This window comes from Pectinophora gossypiella, chromosome 8, assembly GCF_024362695.1.
Source record: "Pectinophora gossypiella chromosome 8, ilPecGoss1.1, whole genome shotgun sequence".
NCBI classification, from domain to species: Eukaryota; Metazoa; Arthropoda; class Insecta; order Lepidoptera; family Gelechiidae; genus Pectinophora; species Pectinophora gossypiella.
In genome coordinates this window covers 9,162,015-9,188,674 of record NC_065411.1, presented here as the reverse complement: position 1 = coordinate 9,188,674, position 26,660 = coordinate 9,162,015, and the positions used below count along the sequence as shown (strand labels likewise).

General features: G+C 37.3%; 1 protein-coding gene across 3 annotated transcripts in view; it reads right to left on the bottom strand.

Annotated features, from left to right (window-relative positions):
• The window catches only part of LOC126368690 (uncharacterized), a 169,409-nt gene that overhangs the window by 123,867 nt on the left and 18,882 nt on the right, over positions 1–26,660 (bottom strand). Inside the window, exon 2 of one of the 3 annotated variants that reach the window (XM_050012800.1) lies at positions 26,163–26,217. The exons of the other annotated variants lie outside the window; for them this stretch is intronic. The gene's annotated coding sequence lies outside the window, so the exon portion shown is untranslated. The remainder of the gene's footprint in view (positions 1–26,162; positions 26,218–26,660) is intronic. 3 annotated transcript variants of the gene reach the window in all.

Sequence of the window (26,660 nt, the reverse complement as noted above, 5' to 3'; positions counted from 1 at the left end):
GGGTGTCATGTAAAGTTCAAAGTTTAATAGCATTCGACCACAACACCTGCGGCTGACGTCTGAAAGCCAAGGGTCGGGTCTCGTATTAAAATTTCCAGTGATTCACGCGGAAGGGCCCGTAGAATTGTGTCCCAGCTCTTTATAGGAACACACCGGTCTGGCGGCGGGGACGCGAAGTTGCCGACCGACAGACGAAGTTTCCCAGGACAAAATGGTCCTCCTTTCAAAAGTTTTTTAAACAAACTGGCTCCTTGGCTTGGCAAAAAATTTGCGGAAATGTTTTCACAAACTTTATCCATAGTCTAAAAGTTTTTTCGAGTCCTAGTAGGCTTAATTATATATGCTTTTCCTTTTGCGTTACGGTCTAGAAGCGAAAAAGTCGGTCTAGAGTGTTATTTTCTGCTAAAAAAAATAATGAAAAGTTGTAATTAACGCGTCAAAGTGACGGACAATGATTTTGTAAAGTGTGAAAAGCTAACCGACTTTCTGAAACCTAGGAGCATTTGGCAACTTTATACAAACATTTCAAATTTTGAAAACTTTCCCTTTCAGTATTGGTTTTAAGGGTTGTTTTTTTGTGAACAAAGTTTAGGGTTCAATTTTAGTTTCACAAAAGATTAATTAATCATTTGCAGGCAACAGCATAACGAATTATTTTGTCAGGGGAGACATTTTCATTCAACTGGATGGACTAGTTGTGACATTCTATCTTAAGAAATGTTGTTGAGAATTCATTATCTACTTACACATAATTTAAGGGGATAATTGGAGGTTAATATTACACCACGCAACTCGATTACGTTAACCTGTTTCATATATCGTTACATATGAAGTAATAATAATATTTTACTAATATCGACAGCATATTTAAGTGCAAAAAAAAAATGGTTACCTTTAAGATCTTAAAAAAAATGGTTACCTTTAAGATCTTAAAGGTAACCATTTTTTTTGCACTTAAATATGCTGTCGATATTAATAAAATATTATTATTACTTCATATGTAACGAATTCCTTCGAGTATAGAACGAAACGACGCGCTCATTTTCTTATAACCCGTCAGAACTCTCCTTCCGTTTGTCAATACCCGATTGTTTCCAGGAAATTGAAGAACGTTGTGACAAATTTTGATTCGTCAACTTCCCTTTGCAGCGAGCATCTCGTACAATTTCCGTACAAAACTTATGGCTTGTAATGAAAATTGATAAATTATGCTTATTAAAAATATATCCGTATACACGAAGCGTTTACAGGAACTGGATTATCTTTTTACAAGCTATTAATGAATATTAATGTATATTAATGTATTAATGAACAAAGAGAATTCTTTGTTTGCATATAGTTTGCATATTATAGTATTTTAGTTTGCATATTATAGTATTATTGTTTTTTTTTTTTTTTTAGTATTTTTGAATATAGTTGAAATCAAGCGCAGCGAGCTATATTATGAAGCGGTATCAACATACTCGGTACCAACTTCGACAGTATTTATTTTAAAAGAAATCCTTATTCTTACAAAATTAAATTGAAACCCTAACAAAGACTGCCATTACCGCAACTCGACGCTTGTAGCACAATGGTCAAAGAAGGATCTATTCCGTTTTGTGGCAAGTGCCTATTAAATAATAAAAGTGGCTCTGTAGCTTTAATTACATCGTAACGAACAGGCAGTATCACGGAACGCCTACTTTAACTACCTTAATGACTACTGATTAACGATCCATAACTGGCTTTTAATTCAAAAATCGTAAAAGCCTATACGAGGGAAATAAAAAAAGTAAAACACTTTTCGATTGCCGCGGAAAGTTGTTCAGTGTTTGAAACACAGGTGCAGTCAATTTTTGAACAGTAAATATGCGACATTTAACTCGATAAAATGTGAACGAGGCTCAAATATTGGAATAGTTTTATTTTCTGTAAGTTTTTGTTTTGTCTGGCGGAAGGCAATATGGTTATATCATTTACAAATAAACGGGTGTATTTTTATAGAATAAAATCAAAAACAAGTAACGTTAAATAGAAAGCATCAGTAGCTCTGTATTTTAATTAGTTAATTAGGAGTTGCCTCAAGTGCGCTCCTGAAGAATAGAACCGCTGCACAATTACAAGTTTAACTTAACTGTTGTCCTACACAAACTTGTAAATCGATTACAAAATTTGAATATCGACTTACAAGTTATTTACTTACCATTATTGAATTGTACGTAAATAGAAGACTTGTTTTCTTTGAATAAGTTATTGTAGGCATTTGTTTTGGTTGCTGGTTTTCACAAAATTTATGCTGTTGGCGCCTATCAAAAGGGGTTCGGGAATATATTTTCGAAATTTATGCGAAACAGAATAGAGAAATTAAGCATTAATTTGGTATCCTTCGGGGAAATTTACATATTTATCGAAGCGTGAATTCATCGTTTCTGATCTAAGCGGGAATTCTCCACGGTGTTCCCTAAACGGCATGGGATTTTGTTTCGTTCCTGTTTATTTTATTATTGTAACCTTACTGTTCACAAACTTCCTCATCCTCTGGCATTAATTGGCTTACCTGAAATGAAACACAAAAGTTTAATATTAAAATTATATCATTTTAAAACTAAGACAATTTCTCCAAATATCAATCAACATTTTTAAGACTCCATCTTTCTTCCATCTCCCTAGTGTTAACCTGTTTTCACAGGGTCCGCTTACCTAACCTGCAGATTTGAAAGGTGCTGTTTTTTACAGAAGCGACTGCCTGTTTGATCTGCCAACCCGAAGGGAAAACCAGCCCAATATAAGTTAGGTCACATACCTCTAAAATGCATTTCTAGGATGTGCTGTTGAGCACGTGATAATCATTTATGAACCGAACATGAATTCGAAAACAAGTTCGAAAATCATTGGGTAACGCCTGTGCTGGGATTTGAACCTGTGACCTCAACGTGAGACGCATGCGTTCCGCAACTGGGCTACCACGGCTTCATTTTTAAGACTCATTACCAAAAAAGTAAGTACCACTAAAAATGAAAGCAAAACGAAATTACGAAAAAATCATAAGAAAAATGTATCTGTAAAAGAAATCAGTGCCTTGTTACAAGAAAGCTCGACTGGCCAATGTTACAAGTCGCCGAATGTTTTTGTTGTGACTTGCTATTAGCATAGTTATTCGAGCATAAAATGGTTTGTAGTACAACCATAAATACGAGACCAATACAAGTAAAATGACCGCTAACTTTCTTGGTTTCACCAGCAGCAATAAACTTGTTCACAAAGGTATCTAGATGAAACGCAATATAAAGTTTGGTATTTATACTCTCTAGTCTAGATTCTAGTCCAAATGTTAGCGAATTAGCGTAAAATCGGCCTCCGTGGTCCGATGGTTGAGCGTTCTGCTCACGATCCGGAGGTCCTGGGTTCGAATCCCGATGCGAACATGCTACAAAAATCACTTTATGATCCCTAGTTTGGTTAAGACATTACAGGCTGATCACCTGATTGGCCGAAAGTAAGACGATCCGTGCTTCGGAAGGCACGTTAAGCCGTTGGTCCCGGTTACTACTTACTGATGTAAGTACGTAGTCGTTACATGAGTCATGTCAGGGGCCTTAGGCGGCTCAATAGTAACCCTGTCGGCGCTGCAGTAGCTCCGGCGTGGGTTTATTGTTTGTAGTAGGTATTGCTTAGCAGATTGATGGGATTGCTTCAATGAAAGCTTCGTTTCTTGAGGGGGATTTTTTATTGACTTGTTCGTTAGGTGCATTCCCCTCCGGTTAATTGAGGGGAGGCCTGTGCCCAGCAGTGGGACGTATATAGGCTGTTTATGTCGTTAGGTACATTACATTTTGTGCGCGTACGCGATTGTTGTAGTCGGTCGTGACGCGGAGATAGATCGAGAGAGTGAATTGATAGAGCACAGTAAATATAGACTGGGACCGGAAGAACGTCATCGGGGTTGCCGTTTTTCAATATTATTATGGTGCGTTCCCGTTGGCGTGAACAAACCCTGACACCAATCCACCTCACAAGCCACACGATAGAAGAAGAAGCTTAAAATGTACTCATTCTACTCTAAATACACATTACGCATACGCATGTACGCATTACGCATTTTTTTTCTATAGACAAATGTTTCAAAGGGGCCTACAAATTCAATATATCCTTGTATCATTTAAAGCAAGACTAAATAAATAGGGCCATCTGGGTGAGCTCGCTACACTGTCGACACTTTCTTAACCTCTTTAAGAGGCAGAATGGTCTCAAGAGCAAAACTCATTTAAATTAAAAAGTATTAACCATGTATATTATTTATTACCTAACCTGCAGATTTATTATGTATTTGGTGGCACGATCAAGCTGGAGACAGGGAGGAGTGGAAGAAAGGAAGAGAGGCCTTTGCCCTGCAGTGAGACATTGAGGGCTACTAAGAATAATAAAATTATTATTTATTTTTAGAAGAGGAAGGCGTAAACGTACGTACCGCGATCAGCTCCAAAATGTTTTAAAGGAAGGCCAGTGCCGTATTTTTCTTCTATCAACCCTCCACGATAGAAGAGAAGTGCCGTTCACAAGCTACAAGTTACTCACAAGTACGTGTAAATTACGTTTATAAAAAAAAGTAGAGGAATTGTAAAATATTATTGGGAAATATTGACACTTGTAACATGTAATTAACATTGATAAACACTTTTTTGTAATAATGAAAATTTTATTACAAAATTTCTTGTAAGTTTTGATAAACAGAGCACAAGTCGTGAGTTAAACGGACGGGTGACTTATTGTAGGTTTGCCGCAGATGGCATTAACTACTTGGCCGGACAAATGGGGAGCGCTGAAGGCTCTCACCCGGTAAACGGGCGAACAAACATGAGGTCTTTGATAAGGGAAAAACCGAAAGTGGTGCGTCAGGAGCGAAGTAGGAATTCCGAAGTGTCTGCCTACTCCAACGGGAAATAGGCGTGATTTAAGGTATGTATGTGTATTTAATCACAGGTTTTCCAGAATGCTCCCGGAAAAAAAACAGTTTTGTCAATTTATAACACGAACTTTTCGTAATTGTATCGTGTCTGGAAATCCCTTCAACAACTCGCAGTGGGTAGTGCGGTCGAGAACACTTTACACCATTGTTGATGGTTCATTAGGGGAAGAAAGGAAATGAGACATATAGGCTATTAATACAAAGGGATCCGCAAAGTAACAAATATAAATTGTAATGTCCGTTACAGACTGCACACCTAGCAATTTACCTTACCTGGCAACGAAGGCGAACTTCCTCAAAATCCTCCCCAAATCGTACTAAATGAAACTTGTCTTTGTAGAAAACTAGAAACTTTTGTAATAAAAACGGCTGGCATTTTTAATTTCCGCTTGAAGTTGCCGCTTTAGGAGATTTAAATGAAAACTGGCAACAAGTTCGCGAAACATTGTTTGAAACGTTTAATTAGTGGTGTGAAGAGTTGAGAGGAAATGAACGGGGTGTCGAGCCTAGCACCTCCGTGCGTGACTCATCCACCGTGCGCGCCCCGTTTGGACAACTTTATTAAATTCTCGAGATAAAAATGAAAAGAAAATCTCGCGACTTCCTCAAGAATATCACAAATTACGTAAGCTTATTGCTGCATCCCTTGAAAGTGGAGAAAGCGGGGCGGTTTTTTTCTGTCGAAAAAGGGATTTAGACTCACCGTTTTCAACTACACCCTCTTTAAACTTTGAACATTCTGCTTACCTTTTTAGAGGATCATATTTATAATATACTAGTTTAAATTCACAAAAGAAGTTAAACAAAACGGACGCTTTCTCTATGCAAACGACGGCGCCGCGGCGAAAGTTCCTAAGTGTTTCCAACTTCGCGGCAAGGCAAGTATTGTGCTACGCTTCACTAGCCTCTGTGAAACCAACTATGCATACTCACAATATAATTACTTATAAGTAAGTACACGTAGAGCTTTCAAATAACCTCCTAGGTTTGTAAATTGTTTACATTACGGAAACGTCGCTAATTGATGTGAGGTAGGTAAGCTGTGGAGGTTGCCAGCATAAAAATCGCACGTCAAAGTAATCAACTAGTTTAACATATCTAACACCATCTATTATAATATACTTACCGTGATGACGGAAAACTACATGATGTGGAACTTAAAAAAGTCCCCCTTTTCTCTATTTTTAAATTCACCTTGGTCATCTTGGTTTTATCATTTTTTAAGTTCCCTTTTTAAGCAATATTTTTTTTAATATTTTTTGTATTAATTTTTTTATTTTAGAGGTAGAGTACTTAGAGTGTTTTTGGCGGGAATCTTAGTCGGTTTCCCAACATGGTACTTTATAATAATATTCAAAATTTACCCATTACAAATTAAATTAATACTTATGAAAATGGTTCCATTTTTCAAATAATAAATTATTTATCATAGACCTATGTTCAGACCCTCTTTAACATTTTGGTCTCATAGTAGTTACCTCATTAGTTAAGTAATTTAAAAAGTATATTTATCATTGATGTATTTTTTTAAATAAGTTACTCTCTTAGTAATAAACTAGGAGCTTTAATAACTGCAATGAAAGTAAAATAGACCTGTCTTTCTATATGTACTTACAAGAGTGTGAAAGTTATTTATTACCATCCTATGTTGGTCCACGCAATAAACATTTTATTGGAAGCAATTATTCACCCTAACCTCAATCAGTAAAATCTTCTTCTTATCATGTGGGTTGTGAGGTGGAATACCAGCCTCATCAAGCGCTCAAACGTAAGTAACGCTCTAACCACTAGATCACGGAGGTTGTCAAACTAAGGCTAAGGAAACTTACTTCGTAATATGATGACAATGACCTTATTACACTTACATTACACATTAATGAACCCCACTAAATTGTTCTCCAAAGGATTTCTGAATTAGAATATGACATTTCGTTCTTTTCTTCGAGTTTTAGTCTCAAAGGTATTGTGGTCGTGATGTCTAGACATATTCCCATTATGGATGAGTCTTAGGATGGTAAACTAATCTCAGCTTCGAGACTGCTCTCAAGATCATGTTAATGTGACAGTTCTTATATAAAAACAGAGACTTAAGCATGATCTTGACGGCAGTCTCAGCTGAGATTAGTTTATTAATACCACCCTTAAAAACCACAGCGAATTATGGTCGATTTTTTACTACAATCGATGTATAGCTTCGAGCATTTTAAAAGTAACGATATATTACGATTTGTACATAAAATCTCACCCATTATCCCACAGGGATATGCATAGAATTGATTTCTATATTGATGTCACTACTACGTACTGATCTTGATGTCGTGGTGACCCCTCTTTCAGCCCTTATTACTATCGGCCCTTTAGGGGCCAATTCTCTCAAATCTAATCCTCTACGTTTTGAGCTGAGGTTCGCACTCACCTGAACTCAATCAGTTGTTGTCGTTGTCTTGAATTTTGTACCGGGTGAGAACCCTCAGTGCTCTCCATTTGTCCGGTTAAGTAAAATAATTATATTTATATTACAGTCCTACTGATAGAACCACGGGCAAAAAAAAATCCCATGGTACTACTAGTAGGACTACGCAGTAGCACCACTGGCAAAGAATGGTAATTAATACCATGCGAGGAAATTTTGAAATACCTATCTACTTCTTTTGATTCGGCTAGATTCACGCAAAACTGACGAAACTAATATAATCTCTTCTCTCTCTCTCTCTTTCTTTAGAAAACATTTAGTTGACATAACTGTAATTAGACTTTCACATTTTCTATAGGCATACAGTATTCACTAAGCGTATACACTTGTATAACTCTAGGGCAGATAAGTAGTACTTAGCTCCGTAAAACTACGGCAATAAAGTTATCCATAAATTTTAATGGCTTCCAATTTACCGTAAATATAAATAGGAGGTCTAGCCGAGCATACTAAGCTCAGCTTAGTCGGAGACGCTCAGCTTTTCTTTATTTCCAAATATATTTATGGACTTTATGTGCACACTGGCTGTCGTCCTTCTAAAGAGCGCACGTAACCGACATTAGAAGATGCTTTTATAGACAACACTTTGTTGCTCACAAAACTACTAAAGTAGACAAAGTCGACCTTAATGCCTAAAGCTACACTGCTCGTTGTTCACACGTTCTACGTAAAATTCCCAAGAATCTACTTATAACGAATGGTTTGTGAACTCGATGACTGACCTCATCAACCCTGGTGTCTGGATTATTATTGAATCGTGAAAGTTATCCCATTACTAACAGGTTAATTACCTCAACGCTAGCAGTAAGCAAATCTTCAATAATCCAATAAAAAATCTTAAATCTTCAGCTCAATTTCCTCCCCATTCCATGGAAACGGTTTAATAAAACCCACTCCCAGCTATTACATGATTTATCGTGCTAAATGAAACGCCCTTCACATGTGTTCCCAGATTTAATAAACTGAACTTCGTGAATAATTGGGCGGAGAAGTGGACCGAAATCATTCTACCTTGTATTGATTCATTACGCGGGTACCTACGTACATTGTATATGAAATAACTAGGTACTCTGCGATCATTATCATCTCCCTAGCATTATCCCGTTTTTCACAGGCTCCACTTACCTAATCTGATGATTTGGAAGGTCCGGTTTTTTACAGAAGCGACTGTCTGACTGACCTTCCAACACGCGGAGGGAAAACCAGCCCAATACAGGTTAAGCCACATACCTTCGAAGCGCATCACATGTGCATTGGATTATTACGAGTAATGTACGTGTATCTTTTATGAACTTTATAACAAAATAGAACTTAAAAGGCAAACCCAGTAAATCAAGGTCGAGAGATTGATGAAAGTCAGAAAAGCTCTTTAAAGCAATCGTCGTCAGGATCAAACACTTAAAGCTCCATGTGTTTTAAACGACACGTCTGAGGACATGAATCTCGTATCGTGCGTATCTTATCCGCCACTTAAGGTCCAAACTTCGGAGCCGTGCCGTAAAGATCCCGAACAGAATTACCCTTAACGCGGTCTCCTGTCGCGTCTCTGTTATCACTAGTTCTGCCTCCAGGGAACCGTACTTACACTCCCTGTGTTATTCATGAACGCTATTTGAATAAAGATGAGAGATCAACACACGACTCATTTTAAATCCGTTAAGAACGCACTCACACAGCTCCTAACAACACGCAATCCTCTTCTTTGATAGAAATCCAATCACTCAACAAAATTTATTGCAGCATCCGACAATCAAGGAGTAAACGTTATTACCCGATACAATAAGCCCGATTCGCTGTTTCTTAAGGAAAAAAGCTCTTTGTAACCCCGAGCAAATACAGGAGCACGTGAGAGCACAATGACCCTTAAGGGGGCACTAAGCGGGAAATTATTGCACCCCGTAGAATTTTAAGGGAAACGGGGAAAAACAAAACCCGCTCTGCCCACCTGTATTACTCAGAAACTTTTATTTTAAAAATGTAAAACTTGGGGCTTTTAATTTTTAAATTTATCTAAAAAACTTAAGGAAATTTATTCTGATTAGAGATTAAGTGGAATGACAGTGATAGCTCCAGGCTTCATGGTCCGGTCCCACGGGGCGAATGCTCTGAGGCCTGTAATATTCAGGAGACTTCGAATAAAGATGACGTCATTAGGCTGGGAGACAAGCCGTCAAGCGTCCGTGTTGACTTTGAATTGTGAAAACATCGAAATGGAAAAACACCCTTGTTTTATGTGCGTACGATTCGTTAGTCAATTCTTTTCAGTAAATAATATTATCGTATATTGTGTTTATCGAATATCAAATGGGTCGGAGATGATTTAATATTATTATTTCCTTCATGCTTATCTCCGGAAAGTACTTCCCTAAAACGCGTTTCCAAAGAAAGTGAACGCAGACATTTAGAACAACTGTTGTGTCATAAACACAGGCGAGTAACGAGGGAAGCGCGTAAACTGGAGGTCACCTGACAAAATAAAGTAGGTAGGTAACTACGAAGGAAGTTAAATGAGGTTAATGTTATTCGGTGCTCTCTTAAACTTAGTAGTGTAGCGCCGGCGCTGTAGCGTGCACGTGGCGCGCACTAAAACTTGGAAAGACTCATTTATCACGGGAGATGAGAGGCATAAGCAGCTGTAAAAATGGCCGCGAGTTTCGCCGTTGAGCCTCCATCAAGTTAGTTTGGAAAATAAAAATGACTGGACGAAAATGTTACTGGCTCCCAACGACTTGTCATAAAATTGACGCACGGCATCTTTATTCAGGAACCGGAACTTAATTCATTATCATGTAAGGGCTTTCCAGAATCCAATTATAGAAAAAATGTTTTTAACAACGCTGACAAAGCGGTTATAAATATTTAATGATTTATTTGTAACAAGGAAATTCTTGAGAATGTCTTTGTCAGATTATAGAATTTATTATCTCCATTTTTTAAGTAATATTGTACCAAAACATTGACAGTATTATAGAAACATAAATGCACAATTCCAAAATACATTTCATGGTTCGTGTTTGTTGAGTAAACAATCTGTATGCATCCCCGCAGTAAGTATTTAGAGCCGGCGAAAGTTCCGCCGAGCAATCCCATTATAGCTCCCAAGCCTTCCTCCTGACTAATTAGCACTCACAACTCTGTAACTAAATATCTAGTATAGGATATCTATCACTTCGTTTTGCTCATTGCTTTTCTAGTACTGAAGTACTATATCGTTACGTGAAAAAAATAACCTAATTGACGATAAATTGGACCTTAACACTTTCAAGGACAGAACGTCTGATGACGTTCCGATTCCAAGGTGTCATACTACCTATTATGAACCATCAATGACCCATAGCCTCTGTGTGTGAAAGGGTTAAGCGTTTGCTTACCCCTGTGATAAATAGGCGTGACTTTATATATGCGCTTATGGACAGGCAGAGCTAGAAACATTTTATTATGTTGTCATAATTAAATAACGCAAATTGTTTAGGTAATTAGCAGTATGAAAAACTATAAGTTCTATTTTTCATTTCTTATTTTGTTTTTCTCTTTTTAATCTAAGAATAGAAAAACTTTTTTGCATTCGTACTTAGTTTATCTTGCGATGAATGTGATGTATCCCTGACTAGCCCAATGAGAAAGATAGTTGTCAGCCTATGTTACTTCTTTAACTAAACAGTATGTTGATGAATGATGAACGAGAGATTGGCGACAGATGAAATACATATATTTTTTTTGTATTTTATATATGGAACAAATAAAGGTACTTAAACATTTTTTAAGCATATTCGCTATTATATATTTATCGATAAAATTTTACAATAGGGGACTCTATCACTAGAGATAGAGCGAGCAATCAAATTATTCCAACATCCACCTATGGAGTCGTAAAAGAGAAGTATCTTCATTGTTTATAACCCACTTGTTAAAGAACCGGTCAACATATTATTCCTATTAATATGTATGACTATTAACCCCCGACCACATTAGCCCCAAGCCACCGTTTTCTCCGGTCTGCCTTAATATTTTCATCTTTATTCAAAAAGGCCTATGAATAAAACAGAACGAGTATAGAAGGAGGGAAGCGACGTCGCAAGATGTTCCACAACTTTATTCATTTTGTCCAACTAAATTAAAATATAGAGCGATCTACGTTCTACGCTTGTAAAAAACAACGAATAACTTTAATGGTATTCTTTATTTCAAGAGCAAGTTTAAGTATCCCTTTTCATGTTAAAAGCTGAAACTATTATCCTAACAGACCCCCAGCGGCCACAAAATCCTTATTTTTCTTTTCTTTCCTATAATTGTTTACTATGTAAAAAGCGGTATATTTACTTGCCCACTTACTTTCTAGGTCTCTTAAATTTATTTTCATTTCAAATTCTAATAAAGAGCTTATTTTTTCCGTTTTTCGCAATTCATTATGTACACTTAATTTAAAAGCAATTAGGAAATGATTCGTGAAATAAATTCGTACCTACCGAAATGTTTTTTTTTTACACCGTTATAAACTTGTCCACATTTCCTACATTATTAGCAGATTGTATTTTTTATCAAAATACGCGTAAGTTTATGCAAGTTGTAATTTTATAACCTTTTTGGTGTAGCGGTGAAACATTTGGACTCTGGAATGACTAGTATCCGGTGGATTCCCGGTCGTGTCGATTTGTATTATAATTTTTAAATACTTAGTTCTGTTTTCCTGCCTACAGAAGCACAAACTTCACCCCTTCTAGTTTACTATAATTTTATGTATACACAGAAATGTTTATGTTCCTTTAAATTAACAAATACAATAGAACTCGAGTATATTCACAGTTCATGGGCAATAATAGGGGTACTCAGAGCAAATTGCGTTATAAAATTGGCAGTAGCATGACAAAGAGTATTGACTTTGTTATGTGACTACATGCGTGAAGAGCCCTGCGGCGTCAATATTTGCAACATAGAACTAGGAAAGGTTGTAAAGGAGTGATTATTGCAGATTTATAAATAACTGTCACAAACATTAGTTTTATTAAAAACTAAAAAATAAATATATAAATGACCGACAAAGTTAGGGTGGTATTTCATACATATCATATTATATAATCGTACAGCAAAAAGAAATTATGTATTAATATAATTAACCTGACAACTTTCATATTAAAGTATAATAAATATCTATAACAATAATATTGTTGATTACCTTCATTATAAGAACAGTATCGGCCTTACAGTTCATCACCCATCATCACGTACAATCACTCCGTGGCGGCCTCCGTGGTCCAGTGGTTGAGCGTTGGGCGTCATGATCCGGAGGTCCTGGGTTCGACTCCCGGAGGGGACATATCACATAAATCGCTCTGTGATCCCTAGTTTGGTTAGGACATTACAGGCTGATCACCTGATTGTCCGAAAGTAAGACGATCCGTGCTTCGGAAGGCATGTTAAGTTGTTGGTCTCGGTTACTACTTACTGATATAAGTACGTTACATGAGCCATGTCAGGGGCCTTTGGCGGCTCTATAGTAACCCTGACACCAGGGTTGATGAGGTTGGTACTCCACCTCACAACCCACACGATAGAAGAAGACGTACACTCACTGAAACGTGGGTAGCTCTGTACTTCGTTCTACTTGCGATGACTGTACCTCTGATTAATCCAATTGGAAATATAATCATGATGCCTATCTATTTATTTTATATAATTTATTAGCTTCAATAACTTTCGTCCTAACAATTGCAAGACAAATGTTTAACTAAAATTACGAGCCAAGACAAATCGTCTCCAAGTAGCCAATATAATTCTTTAGCACGACATTATCTTGTTCTCCTTATGAAGGATTTTTCCTCCATCCCCTACCCTAATAAATAACAAGTGGCTGACTTCGGAACACAATTTAACTTGAAATAAAATTTTGCAGCCCTTGCAATGAGCCGTATATAGCGCGAAAGGGAGCGCGCCCTATCTTCGCTCACATCTTACATACATTGATACGGGCATCCTGTGAGTTTCTTATATTCGCTCCAATTTTACGGATAATTTTCTTGCCCAATACTTTGGTGGAAGCTTAAAAACCATAATCTTTCTTATATTATATTATTTGTTTTAATGTTATTTAAATATGTTCTAACGTTCTTATTTTAAATAACATTTCAAAGGTTTTTTAACCGGGAAAATAGTAAACTTTACCGTCCTATCTTGCATGAAAGCTAATGTGACCTGATAATTTAAACTTCTCTTCTCCTTTTAGGTCATTCACAATTTATGTTATTTAAAATGTACTCTATACAAAAGCCTTTGAATAAACTTATTTGCATACATGCGTGATCAGTTGTTATTTCGTATAATTAATGATAATTGTAGTTTGTAGGCGTCATTACTAAATGGAACGCGACCTTTGTGTGAGACTATATATTGGCAATTACGCCCAAGGCGCAAATTTCACAATCAAGCTTTTCAAGACGACGTAGGTCAAGTCTTAAAGTCAATTAGTTTTACAGGTATAATATTTGCGCAACATACCTAGGTCACATTGTGATATTACGGAATATTTCTCCATAAGAATTTGTCGTAAAAAAGAACTCGTGGAAACAAGGATTGCCAGCGCGTTCAAATAGTTTAACAAAGGCTCGCGATACCGAGTTCTGCGTGGGTAGGAATTAAGTTTGTCTATTCCTTTCTTCTTTAATTTATTGTTGCCATCAGGTAACGTTTGCTTGAGCAGATTTCATAAAACATGCTTATATTTGTTTTTTTCCTTAGGTAAAAGGTAGAAGCTCATACAAAAATATAGCAACCTTAAAACACCGTTCGCGTGTATGAAGCAAATGATTTCCCCCGAACAGATATCCCATCGCGATTGTAATAACGATTCACTATACAAGCAAACATCGGCTCGTGTGTACTGAACTGATATCAATTTCACGCAACTTATGCGGATACGCCTTGTACAAACAACCTGCAGACGGGATCTCGTGGGAACAGACACTTGTGACTGATGCTCCTGGTGTACCAATATCATCTTCACATTATCACTTTAATGTACACCACCCCCAAATTTTGATTACATTAAACTTTCCCCACAAAAATATACTAAAAGTAGACAGGTCGTTGATTTAAAAAGAATTGCGGAACAAAGTTTTGCGGTTTGTTACGAGTTCACTTCCAGTTCCAACGACGACAAACTTTACCGTGAAACTAATATACATAAATACATACGAGCTACAAATACGATACGCATTCGAATGTGGAATATCAATATTCAATACGCGACGTATTCTAGGAGACAATGCTATTTTCACGGAGGTAGAACATGAACACGAACTATAGATAGAGATAACCTATACTTAAATTGAGGTGAACTCGCGTCTTCCCTTTATCGGATCTCACTCATAAGTTAAACAAAAGATACTATCCAATGAATTTTTATCAGACATCTTCGACGAGTGCGGTTACTGTGAATTGGATATCTTCAATGCACCCCAGAAATGTTATCACGTTTTACACATATCTTACATCTTCCTACGAGAGAATCCTATGCAAATACATCGAGTTTTATACATTTACATGGTCATGTCGAAGTATCAATAAAATATCGTGTTCGCATTTTCCTGGGGTTATCCGAACGGAGCGCGGTTAGCGAACAACATGCTTCTGTATTTTGAACGCTTTGCCTAATGAAGTGAGAGGGATGATGGATGATCTGAGAGCGGCCGGACAACATTATTATGTCCACGCTTCTATACGAAAGCCTTCTACGTCGAACAAGCAGATTTCACCAGGGATATAGAGATATAACACTTATATTTATTTAGGTACCTACTCTGCATAAAATCTATTTACATCACCATAAACAATGATGATTTTATGATTTGCAGCCTCAGCTCAGCTATTGTACGGGAAGCAGAAATAAGATGTAAGTGGGGCAAATTTCTGCTGACTCACCGTCCATTCGGCCCGAATCTCGAATTGCGAGACCTGTGCCAAATGCCTTTTATTCCTTTGCCTATTGTTTTCTTCACGAAAAAGCAAAAATAATTGTTGAAGAAACATGCTAAAATGTACGTACTTAAATGTGGATAATAAATCAATCGTCTTCTTTATACTTTATAAAAAAAATAGTAGCTAAGTTAAGTATCTTCAGTACGTAATCATATTTTTCGTATGATGCTTCCAAGAATCCCGTGAGCTTAACTAAGGAAACAATATAAGAACGTTTCGCTGAGTCTTTTTAGTTGTTCATTTCTTCAATATTTGCTATTATGAGATACAGAGGCGGCTCGAAATATCCGGCTGGGAGCATCGCTGTTGGTTTAATTAACGTTTCCTCGAATGTCACCATTAAGTCCGCGTTGTCTGGTGGCAACTAACACAATGGGACCAATGAACCTTTGTTTTCACAAGTCCCTTGTTTAGCGACCAAGTATCATCCACTGACTCCGCTCAATTTCGCGATGGTAATTGGAATCACTGATACACCCCTGTGCCGTTCGCCTTTTGTTATCGGTGAATTATGAGTTTAAAGCCAATTAACATTGAAACAACAAAACGTGATTACACATAACAACACACAGAATTACATATGTACGACCAAAATTTAATGGATTCGACAACTTCATCAGTTATAATTTTATTAATATTTGCTGTTAATTCCCGTTTAAAATTCGTAGCCGCGAGTTGATTTTATAACTAACAATTATGAATTCAGTTCACTGTTGCTAAAAACTCGGCGGTTTCTCTCTGTGCGGTAGACCTAAAATAACAAACACCGAATTTCTGTTTAGAGTTTTCGAATTCAAACTTTTTGGGGCTAGGCAAATAGACAGTGCTTTTATGAATTTTAAATAGGTACATACCTTAACCGTACCATACCTTTACCGTATGCTCCATACCCCCTCCAGATGATAGAGGGGAGGCCTGTGTTCAGCAGTGTGACGTATATAGGCTGTTAATGTTATGTTACATACCTTAAAAGGTAGATAGCGTTTATTTACTGTTCTCTCACTCATCTCAACTTAGGACTTAAAGTTGTGTTATTGTCATGATATAAGCAAGAATTTCGTACAATTCCTCAATTCCAATAAAGCGTGAAAGTCAATTTAAGTACTACTATTGTTGTTATTGGTCACGATCTAAAAATAACCAGAATTTTCTACTTATAAAAGATTTACGACGTATTTTTTGCCTTTCGAACAAAATATAAAAACATACCAGAATAACAGAACTTTTTATATACAGACCTAAAACAACATCTGAAACAGGTAAAACGTAGACATCTAAGTCTTTAAGGCCATATTTTATGTCGCGTACTTCCCAACAAAAACATCCAGTCTTATCAGGAGAAAATAAATCATTTACTGCCTTGCTTAGTCTTCGATCTAGATAAAACAAACTGGCAAAGTTTTCTTCTATGAAACGAAATTATTATGCGGTCAAAAAATATTGTCTTCTCGCGAAGTGTTTAAAATTAAGCTCCACTCAAGTTTAAACCTACACCAGCGCTACATAATGCCTAAAGTAAACTTAAGTTTGTAAGAACCACACTAAGGATGTCGTAAAATATATTTTGATCTTGGTTTTAAGGTATATAAAGTTTTTAATTAAATGAAAACACATTTAATGGTTTTCCTGAATCTTGAGTACAGAAAAACAGTTTTACTGAGTCTAATATTGAATCTTGAACATACAAAAGTTTCTCTCATTGTAATATTATTTTTTTAAGATTCCGTTGGTATAGAGACAGGATCTCACACGTACAGGTCCATCCGTCTGTGTAGCCGGTTCGCAGAATATCTTTTCTTATGTCGATTATCTTAACAACAAAAATAAAGTCTTATATATTTTTTTTTCATATGGGCATACTGACATAGGTCAGTAAATAGAAACTTAAACTTAGTCATTCATATAACTCTGAATATAATTAATTACTTAGACGCATTTCCATAAAATCAAACAACTAAATTTAAATCAAAGTTACTTTATTGTTTTCCAGCAATTTATGTAATCTCGACATTTCAAACTCTTGATTGGTTTCGCGCGTTTCAAGAATATTTTTAAACGCAAAAAAGGTCTAATATCTGTCCCAGGAAAATATACAAAAAATAAAGAAAACGATGTAAGTACCTTTAAATAAATAATAAGTAGCACTGTCAGAGGTTTAAGGCACTACTTTGTGGGCGTAGAAAGGTCTAACGACATTAAAACGATTTTTAGTGGTTTCGGGCGTCTGACAAATCATGTAATACCTGAACTTTTTTTCAAAGATAAGTATCTCAAGAAAACCATATACCTAGTTAAGAGTATTTTTGTAACTCTCTCTTTCTCGGAGGCCCCTTCGAATCCCGGCGGGGAAATTTCACAAAAATCACTTTGTGATCCCTAGTTTGGTTAAGACATTACAGGCTGATCACCTGATTGTCCGAAAGTAAAATCACGGTAAGCCGTTGATCCCGGTTACTATTTACTGATGTAAGTGAGTAATCGTTATATGAGCCGTGTTAGGGGCCTTTGGCGGCTGAATCATAACCCTGACACCAGGGTTGATGAGGCTGATATTCCACCTCACAACCCACACGATAAGAAGAAGACTCTCTCTTTTTATTTTGGTGCAACAAAGTATATTTTAATTTGAATTTAAAGCAAAACCGTTAACGTTAGCAGCAGTAGCTGCTAACTTCATACAGGCCCCTAGATAAAACACGTACCTACCCTTACTTTACCTAATTTAATAAAAACACCTAACCACTTATTACATCAGAATCCACTCTGTGTTTTCCGCGAAAATCGTATAATTCTCTGGAGTAGGTGCCTATATCCGTAATTCAGTTCAAGAGGCGGGCTTATGACTTAATTTTGTGGCGGACTAAAAGCAAGAAAAGTAATGGTTTAAAGGGGGGGGGGGTGCGAGGGGTGAATCGTGGCTTATCTAGCTGATTGCGGCGGTATCGGCCGGGAAAATGGCCTCATTGGGCTTATGACGGGCCTATCTGTCTATATATACCATACCTATAGCAATACACTTGATTGCGTTTAATTATAGATATAGAACGCAAGTTATAGCAGTATGAACGGTTGTGAAGGATCAGGGATGTCTTCAAGATAAAGCTATTTTCTATACTTACAGGATTAGAGGATAGGAAAATGCAAGTGAAATATGAAGAATAAACAATCTCTTCTTATCGTGTAGGTTGTGAGGTGGAATACCAACCTCATCAACCCTGGTCTCATGGTTATGATTGAGCCGCCAAAGGCCCCTAACACGGCTCATGTAACGATGACTCACTTACATCAGTAAATAGTAACTGGAACCAACGGCTTAACGTGCCTTCCGAAGCACGGATCGTCTTACTTTCGGACAATAAGGTGATCAGCCTGTAATGTCCTAACCAAACTAGGGATCACAAAGGGATTTTTGTGATATCTCTCCACCGGGATTTGAACCCGGGGCCTCCGGATCGTGAATCCAAAGCTCAACCTCTGGACCACAGAGGTTGTTAAGAATAAATAATAATAATGTATAAAGCCCACGATACTGAAGGATTAGAGGTAAACTTTAAATAGTACAACATAGAGTAAATACATCTTTTATTAGCAAAGCAACGTTGCTCCTAAGTTTTTTTGCATCTGTAATTTGTAATCTGATCCCTTTTAATCTCCAAGTCGGGAATGGTATTCTGTAATTTCAGAGGTACGCAGAATTCCTAGTGATAAGAAATGGTAAATGTAAGAAATTGGCGTTTTATCTTTTACATCTGCCGCCGAAAGCATAACACGTGAAGATAAAGTAAAAGATAATAAAATTCTGAAGTAGAAGAATTAATAACAGACTGCCTAGCGAGTTAGACTTACTCAATGCAGTGATTGCTAAATAGGCGATGCGTCGTGCACATGGTTAAAACTTACTTTGTGTTAATTAATTTATTTTAGTGTGGAGATCTACAGTATGACCTAAATGGAATGCTCATTCACTCACTTTACTACAACATTATAAATCAGTGATGAATGTCTCTAGACTAGATGTTAGGTCTTCTGATAATCATACGCCTTTGATTTGTCGTGTTATAAAAAATACGATTCGGGAGTCTTCTATCGTGTGGGTTGTGAGGTGGATTACCAACCCCATTAACTCTGGTGTCAGGGTTACTATTGAGCCTCCAAAGGCCCCTGACATGGCTCATGTAACGATTCGAGAGTAAAAGTGTTACGAAAATGAAGTTTAATATTTGCAAATGGAAAATAAACCCCGTAGAAGGCAATATTGAGAGGCATGGTAGCCCAGTTGGCAGAACGCTTGCCTCTCACTTTGAGATCGCAAGTTCGAATCCAGCACAGGCCTAAACCAATGATCGTCGAATTTGTTTTCGAATTCATGTTTGGATCATAAATGATTGTCACGTGTTCAGCGGTAAAGGAAAACATCGTGAGGAAACCAACATTCCCGAGAAATTTCGGAGGTATACAGGGTGTTAGTGACATCGTAACGAAAAAAAAAATGGAACGCCTATTTTATTGTACTAAAAACGATGGTGGGTGTTTTTCTTGTCGCAAATGTTTAATTAAGATTTTCAATTTTTACTGTGCCGCAATGTAAGTCGAACAACGCGCCACACAGACGCTAAACTTACGCGCGGCTACGTTACGCGTGTGAGATACGATGTTGATATCTAGGTAGGAGTTTTCATTCTCTTGTATTTAGATGCTTAGTAGTGGTTCAACGTTTAAAAATGTTGTTTGTTGAAGTAGAACACCTACTGCCACGATTTTTCACGCACGGTACCTACCTACCAGTTATTAAAACGTTCCTAACTTATTAACAATAAAAACCCTACTCTTGCCTTACCTTAATTGTTATTCCTTCGGATGAAGTACCTAGGTAGGTACCCTAGAACATGTCACGTCACGTAGGTATGCAACATCGCGTTTCCTCCGCGGTAGGTAGGTATCACACGCACTCACAAACACAACACCTTGCTCTTTAATAAACATCAACAATCTTCCATACTTTTGCGCAGTAAATGGTCTATGATCTATCATCATAGTCGACACTACTCATTTACAGAATGAAACAAACACTCACAAACACGAAAAAAATATCCTCGAAAAACATCACGCGATTCGGGTCAAGCTTAGTATTCGACTGAGCGGAAGCGCGCGGCGGCGGCGTTAGCGCAAAGCATCAAAGGCGCCGACTAAGGGCGCCGACGACGCACCGGCCGCGGCCGCGTCGAGCCGACGACTAGAGAGAGAGAGAGAAGTATGTTTATGGTGCAAGTGACAGAGAAAGAAATAGTATCTGTTCGTATGCCTACTTTATTGGCGAGCGTTGCCCTTGACCCGTGCGCCGGCTATTCACCTGCGCATAGCTGAAGTTGTAGATACGTTATTATTATTATTGATGACATTGATAAAATTTAATAATTAGTAATTTTTATTTGTTTATTTTAAATGTGCGTTCTATGCAGCTTAAAACACAATATGGGACTGAAAAAAATCTATTATTTTTATGAATTTGGCGACAGGAAACTTCACTTGATACCTATCAACTCAAAGAAATACCTAGTATCTGTTCGTAATGCCTACTTTATTGGCGCGCGTTGCCCTTGATCCGTGAGGCTATTCACGTCCGAGTATCCATCAAGACAGATCAAACAAGCCCTAACTTGGAGGTCTTGCGTCCCAGGATCCTTTAATTATGTCTTAGAACCTTCTTGGCCTATGTGGTCCAGTGGTTGAGCGATGGGATGCGGAGGGTCCGGGTTCGTATTCCGGTGGGGACATATCACAAAAATCTGTTTATAAGGCCTTTGGTTGGGACGTTACAGGCTGATCACCTGATTGTCCGAAAGTAAAATGATCCGTGCTTCGGAAGGTACGTTAAGTCGTTGCTCCCGTCTACTAGGTACTTATGTAAGCACGTAGCCGTTACATGAATATTGTACACAGAACAGGATAGGTTTAATTAGTTCTTTACTGATGATTTAACAATGAGATTTAAAACTACGAATAACTTAGTACTTAGTACCTCGGTACGGTACCAACATGTAACAAGAAAAATAAGATCACTCCACTCGGACAATTTTTTTCTTTGAACATGCCGACATTGCCTACGCGGCGGAGTTGCCGAACTATCGATAGGTAGATTATCAATTGTTGAACTTGAAAATTGTCTAAACTATCGAAAGTAGTGATAGTACATTTAGATCGATACTAGCGATAGTACCGATAGGTCTTGCTTTGTAACAATAATGGGTATTGATCTAAAAGATTTATTTATTTTCGATTTTTGTGTAGCGAGGTTTTGCGTAGGTACTTACATACTAAGTTGGTGGATGGTTGACATAGTAGGTAACTAATTACCTAATCTGTGGTGGTTGTGTTAGTTGGTTGTTAGTTATTCTAATGACAACAAAGAATACAATTATTTACTGTTTCAACTGTTTTAGGTAGATAATGGCCCTGATTCCTATGAGTAAATGAATGAATAACCCGGTCGAATCAAAAAGGTATCTCGCTGGTAACTTAATTCTGTCGGTTGTTTTAGATTTCTGCTTAAAATTGACGTGTATTCCATAAATTTTATGCCTGTTGATTATCCGTCCATTTAAGAATAAGAATAAAATAAATTTATAATTTACGATAGACAGAGAAAGAAATAGGATCGGTTCGTAGTGCCTACTTTGTAGGCCGCGCCGCCGCCGCGCCGCCGGCGTGCGGCGCGGGGCGCGCGGAGCGGGGCGTGCGGAGCGGGGCGCGCGGCGCGGTGCGTGTGGCCGTTGACCCGTTCGAGCAGCTGTTGTCTCCATTACATCGAAAATTTTCGATAATTTGTCATTATTGTTTTTTTTATTGAAATTTGGGTTCTATGCAGCTAAAAGCACAATATGGAATTGAAAATAATTAAAAACAAAACTCAAAATTTCATGAATTTTGCGACGGAAAATTCCACTAGATATTAACTCAGAATCATGGTCTGAATCATCCCTTTCAGTATTCGTTACGATGTCACTAACACCCGGTATATATAGGGCTGGTTTTCCCCTCGCGTGTTGGAAAGTCAGACAGGCAGTCGCTTCTGTAAAAAACCGGTCTTGTCAAAACTTCAGGTTGGACAAGCGGAGGGATAATGCTAGGGAGATGATGAGAAGGAAATTTTCTGGGGATTGAAAGCCAGAAATACGCCTACTTTTATTAGCCAATAATGAGAGATAGAAACATAATGCTCGGTGAGGTGTGGGTACTTAGTTCATCTTGCGATGAATGTAATAAATTTATTTTATTCTTATTCTTATTTATATTATCTTCAAAGTTTATTACGCTTACCTATACGTACATATCTAGGAACTTTCAGACGGCAAAAATTGAGATTCTAACTATGTACTCACAACGATACGGTTGGCTTAAGCTTAGACAATGTGTCTTAATTGCTAAATACGCGGTGCAGGTGCATGGAGCTGGTAAATGCAAGTGAACGCAGGGTGGTGGAGGTGAGGTAATTACTATTTAATCTGTGGACGGGGGGCACTAAGCTTCGTGTTAACACTCACAAGAATTATGCTTCCGTGTCGTTGTTGCAAAACACAATGTTTGAGTTTTATTTCGTAAGCACGAGAAATTCTGTCGTTTAATGTGAGTGAATTAATTTCAGTTGTAGAAATGTAGTGTTAGTTCTACTTTTAAAATAAAAACGTATCTAGGTACATGTATTATAAAAATAAAGCTACGTATCGTAAATGTCTATAGGTAGGTTACCTAACCGGCGTGCGTGTACGAAACGATTGATGAATGTGGAAGAAGCAGAAGAAGTATGTCAGGAACGAAACAAATGGAATTCACTAGTCTCTGCTTACCCCGGTGGGAAATAGGCGTGAGTTTATGTATGTATGTACTTACGTAACTTTGTTCATCTTCTGCATTCGATTCGACTAAAACGAGTATTATTATTAATATTTACGCATCTACATTATCTAATCCTTGGTCATCCACTGTCCATTAAATTCACCCTTAAAGTCATAACCCGTCTACGTACAAACGTCTTGATGGACCGTCCCTTGCTACAAGCGGATTACGGAAGTGTAAGCCGCGTAGTAAGACAGGGCCGACTATCAGCCGCCTTCACACTAAGGCCTCCCTCACGGCGCTATTAGATATCGCATTGATCTGCGAAATCAGGGTAAGACTGCTTTTCAACCAATGATGTGCGAGGCTCCGAAACGAGGGATGTGTTTGTTAAGAACCAATGTTAGACCACATATACAAAAAGTTACACAATTGACCAGACGTTGATGACGTCATAACTTATTTTTTCATATCGTCATAGACACGTTTGATGTTTCGTAAAAACTATATCTAGTTATATTCAAATCGCAAAATTGTTTCGATATCGCGAGAATTGCGATGCGCCGTGGGAAAGGTGGCCGAGCCGCTTCATACTAAGGATTACTGCAAATCTGAACATTGACAGCTCTAGCTTTGAATGGCTCAAGTGTTCAATCCCCCGTCCTAAGTCACATATCAGGAAGCTCGAAGTTTTGCAATAAAGAGATAGCGAGCCCACTCGAACCAGCTTTAGGACCTAGTGAAGGGATTGTTATTGGAAATGGTAATTTACTGATTCTTGTGAAGAAAATTTATTTCTGCAATGATGAATAAGTAAATTAAAAACTTAAAAAATATAACGATAAAGGATTATATTCGCAGAATACCTCAGTTTTGAATAGAAAAAGAAACTGTATAAAATCACGTCAAAAAGACAGAATTTCCTGTTTGTGCCATTGAATATGCTGCTTTTTATTATTACATTTCCGCACGTGTTAGCAACGACATCCTTGTGAAAATAAACATGCCATTTTTATAACATTTCCTCAACTGAACTGAACAAAATTAGCTGGGTACTGGAAGTATAAACGCGAGCACAGGAATAAATTGCAAATAATTGAGCAAGTTTATGTGAAGAGGTCTCGGCACAATGGTGCGTTATCGTGTACATGCGCCATAACTCGGGCTCGTCCCACCTCAGGCGTTAAGAAACGACCGACAATGCCAACTAAGCATTCATGGACATAAAATTTTGTTGGAAAAGGCCTGGTTCTGGCATATTTTACAAATTTTTAACCTCCTGAGCAAAAATGGGAAATATAATATCCTTATTATCTCATTCAGTAGCGTAATGTTCTCACAACAAGAGACTATGTGGCAAGAATAAATGTGACAGATTAAAAGTCCTTTGGCAAAATACAGTAATACTTGATGATGATGATGTCTAAGTAATACTTTGTCTGATAGCCTATATCCAAAAGATTTTCGTTAGATAATACTATAGTAGTTCTGTTTTCTGCCCCTCGACAATTATCGCATTTCCGAATACAAACAAATACTAATTTCTATGTTCATCAGTTATTAGATTTATCGTGTATCAGAATTTGAATTCAGAACTAAGTACCTAAGTACTTTATTATTGTTCTGCCAATAATAAAGCACTTAGTTCGGAATTCCAATTCAATTCAATTGGTTTGTAAGTGTTTGGAAATGCGATAATAAATAAACAGAGGAACATTAAGAAAATAGAAACTTTGTACTGCTGCCATGCGGCAGTTATAGGCTGTTAGACAGTCTTATCAGTAAGCAGTAAAAAAGACGTAAATTAGTGGCCAAAATGCATAAAACCTATCAAACTAGAACTGTACGAACGAAGCATACTGCCAAGTGTCAATGCGCAGACAGAATACATCCATCCTAATTCTGGACCAATTACTATCCGTAAAAAGGAATACAGGGAACAGTTAATGACTACCAGTGATCGCCGATCGGGTAGAGGATATAAATCGCCAAATAGCCTTCCTGTGTTCCCACTTCAATCGGTGTAAACATTACCTACATCTCTGCTTAACAAGATTCACGACAAACCTACACGATGGGACTACAGACCTGAGACTGTTTTACTATCTTCACTCTTCTCTCCGCTGTACATAGTCAAGAAGAAGAAGAAGGGCATCCCTTATAATATAAGTAATAGACGTGAAAGGTGAAATAGAAAAATATACGACTTCCAAACATAGGTATAAAGATCAATCGAAAAAAAAACATGTTAAAAACTACGAAGAGGTAAATATATCTCTCAAGTATATATATAATATATATATATATACGTATTGGAAGTTCAAATTATTTTACGACCTTTAGTATGAAACTCTGATACCAACTTCTAATTCGAGCTACTAAAAATATAATTTTCACATGAACTTTTTATAAGAAATTGTTGTCTTGTAAAAAAGTGTACCGCAACGAAAAACCCTTTTAGGCGGCAAGATAGCAAGTGTCTGCGAATAAAGCCTGACTTTGTGTCGAGTCTCCTTTGAAATTATTACGTTGCCATGTAAAAAATACATCTAAAAGCATATTTCCTGTGAAGAGATTAAAGACATTTTCTGATAGAGGTAAAGAGCAGTGACTACCGCATCTAGACACATTACATGCTATCCCAACACTTGAGGCACTTGCTATATTTCCAGGAGCACCTGAGATAAGTTAATATCGCGGAATTACTCGCGACCTCGCGTTTACTTGGTAATATATTCCGTCGTAATTGTTCCGTCCCTCCTCTATTATTCGATGAAGTGTAAAGGGCGGTAGATTTATAGTTTAAGTTGGCGCTACTCGAATGTACTCTAAGCTATAACACGCGATAATATCTGTTTAATTACTCCAGCACGTACAAAAACAATTTAATAGACGTTTATGGGAAGTTGAGCCTTAATAAGTGCTGCTTCAACCTACCGGATTATCCTACGGTATAATTTCGCTGAAATTTCGGGTAAACGAAGCCTCTTACCTGAAAAGAAAATAAAATAAATTACATTATTATATAAAAGATATACGACAGACGTAAAGATAACTAAGTAAAGATAAAATTGCGTATATAAGCAATATTATATTCGCCACTTTACACGTGTTCACCAAATACAACAGGTATTATATATCTAAAGAAATTAGATTACGTACAAAGACATAATTTATGCTGCGAAAACAGCAAAAAGCCTATTATTATTTAAATTGTGAAATATTCACGCCCCTATCTGGAAATTTTGCTAACTGCAACAAACAAGGTGTTACCCTGATAGGAATTTAAACGAAACCAGTGACTGATAAAACTGCTGCCCCATATTAGTCCCACATGAACGGAACCGGGCTCATTCCAAACTCCGTCCCATAAAAGTTAAAGGGCACATTACGGCAAGTAATAAGCGAACAACGAACCTCTAAATTGGCTGAGGC